The sequence below is a fragment of the Myotis davidii genome, unplaced genomic scaffold, assembly GCF_000327345.1.
Source record: "Myotis davidii unplaced genomic scaffold, ASM32734v1 scaffold699, whole genome shotgun sequence".
In the NCBI taxonomy this organism is placed as follows: Eukaryota; Metazoa; Chordata; class Mammalia; order Chiroptera; family Vespertilionidae; genus Myotis; species Myotis davidii.
The window spans coordinates 3,064,505-3,067,428 of NW_006291007.1; positions in this window are offsets into that span (position 1 = coordinate 3,064,505).

The window sequence follows — 2,924 nt, forward strand, 5'->3', positions numbered from 1 at the left end:
TTAACAACTACTTGGTGAATATAGTTTCTTGCAGTGATTCCGCTCTCTCCCTCTCTCTAACTCTAAGCCTTGTTATAAGCAATTGCACATTTGAGAATATATTTTTTGCCATACATTTAGACTAACAAATATGAAAATAAAAATATATATTTGTTCACATACCATTCAAAGTCCATTTAAGTGTGTGTACACACACACACACACACACGAGTATTTCCATAGTTTTTTCTTTTTTCTTTTTTTTTAAGTTGAAAGAAGTACTCTTTATTAGACACTGAACTACATGATCCTTTCACCCAAGTTTTTATTGATTTTTTTTTTTACTCTTTATTGATATGTTTTTATTGATTTTTAAAGAGGGATGAGAGGAGAGAAAGAGAGAGAGAGAAACATTGATGTGGGGGAGAAGCTTGGATCCGTTGTCTTCTGTTTGAGCCTGACTCGGGGATGGAGCCCACAACAGTCTGGTGCACAGAACAACGCTCCAACCAACTGAGCCACTCGACCAGGGCCACGTGCTCTTTTGAAACTGTTTCCCCATCCTCTAATTCAGTGTTTTACACACTGTGCGATGTTTGAATTTATCACTTTTAAGAACTTTTCTGTAGGTCTTTAACGTGGACACTTTCCATTAAGAACGTGGCATTCAGTCCAGCCTCTGTAGTCACAATAAGATGCTGCAGGGCTCCTGTGGAGGGGAAGTGATTCGCACCTTGGAATGTTAATTGCACTTGCTCCTCAGCCCTGAGGCTCACTGTGCAGCAGGATCATTTCACAACAGGGCACGCCCCGTCTTGTCTGGCTGGCTCTGGCTTTAGGAATTTTGAAAGAGTAAAAAGGTAAAGGATGATAAATGCTGATAGAAGGAGACTTGACTTTGGGTGGTGAACACAATACAATATACAGATGATGTATTTTAGAATTGTGCACCTGAACTCTATATAATTTTATTAACGAATGTCACCCCAATAAATTCAATAAAAAAATTTTTAAATAAATTTTTAAAAAGAAAAAAAATCATTTAAGTTTTGCCTAGAGTTAAGGTTAGTCTTTTTAAGGGTCTCTCCTCCCTCACCCCACTTCGGATAAAGCAACCTGTATAGACTGTACCAGATATGGAAATTTAATGCTTTTTCCATCCTCTTCAAAGGTAAATTCTTACAACGAACTTTTTCCATTTGGTTCATCTCCTATCATTGACTGGTCACCTTAGATCTGACACAAACGTAATATAACCCAAGGCAGGTCAGCTGTACGTCTTCCTTTGCATTTCACATTCAGAACATCTAATATTTTTTTCCAGTTACACAAGTACCAGAGTCCCAATATTTACAAAAGCCTTTCAGAAACTTTGGGAACACATTAGCTAGTCAAGCTGGTCCTCACACATGGACCAAAAAGATAATAATCATTTTAAATCATCAATACTCTAGTTGAAAGCACAGACTTGCGTTTTAGACAGACCTGAGTTTGAATCCTGACTGCACTGACCATCAGACTTGGGGCAAGTTCGTTAACTCTCTGTGCTTCAACGTCTTCACTTATAATGCAAGGATACGAGCAGTCCCTATCTCTCAGGTTTGCTTTGAGGGTTAAATGAGATCATGCACACAGAGTATTTAGCACAGTGCTGGACACATAGAAAGCCCTCCAAAAAGGCTATTGTTCTCATTACGTCCCTCACGATTGCCACCATGCTGTCACACAAATTACCTGTGATAAGGTCGTTGTGACAGATTCCAGGGATTGACTGGCCCATACAATATCCATTCCAACCTTTTCTAAGACCCACAGTGCCTGGATTCCTTTGTAGCTAGGATTCTGCAAAGAACCCAGGTTCTACCAAGCAGATGCACATGTGCCCCAGAAAGGTGACAATGATTCAAATAAAGTGGCAGCTGCATGTGGATGGGTCCATCTTTTTGCAACATGAGGGTGGGGAAGCTTTGATAGAAGTTCCAGTGTCCAGCTTATAGCATCACAGCAGCAATGGGGTTTCCATGAGAACAGTCCTGTTTATGGTTGGGCATTTCTCCTGGGATTGTTGTGGCTGTGTGGGAGCCTCACCTGTTTCTCTGGCACTGTTGGAAAACCTCTGAGCTACCAAATACCCTGTTCCAATCCTGTTCTGTTAAAAGTAGTTACAGTGGATTATTTTATCTGCCACTAAGAACCCAGTAATTATCAAAATGATCAACACAGTAATTATCAGACTAATCCTAATCACCATGTCAAAAGGTTTCTTTATTAAGTACTAGAGGCCTGGTGCACAGATTCGTGCACTGTTGGGGTCTCTCGCCTGGCCTGGATCGGGCCAAAACCGGCTCTCTGACATCCCCTGATGGGTCCTGGATTGCAAGAGGGCAGTTCTCTAGTGACACACCCCGGAATCAGGCTCCCTTCTCTCTGGGTCCGGCGTGTGGGTGAAGCAGATTCTGGCTTACAGTGCCCCAGCAGCAACAAGGAATCGGGCTCCCTCCTCTACTAGTCAGAGCATCTGCCCCCTGGTGGTCATTGCACGTCATAACTACCAGGTGAACAGTGTTACGGTCAGATGGTCACTTGGGCTTTTATGTAGATAGATATTTAGGCTACTAAGCGATAAAGAACAACATGTATAAAAACCTAGTCCTTACCTTCAAAATGCGTTTATCCTAAAAGATACCACATGAAGGGAAACTTTTCTTTTAAAAGGCTTAATTTTCTTTGGCAGTCAAAAGCCTTTTGTGAGGAACTCACAGAATGAACTGATTAAACTACTTGGAGCTTTACCCTCCAGACAGATTTTGAATGAATGAAAAATGATGGTGTGATGGATACAGGCCTGGGTCAAGTGCAGTTTCAGTTTTACCAGGGGCTTTCATCTGTCTTTGTTGATGTTGTGTGTTTTTTTTGTTTTGTTTTGTTTTTATCAAAATGTCAAA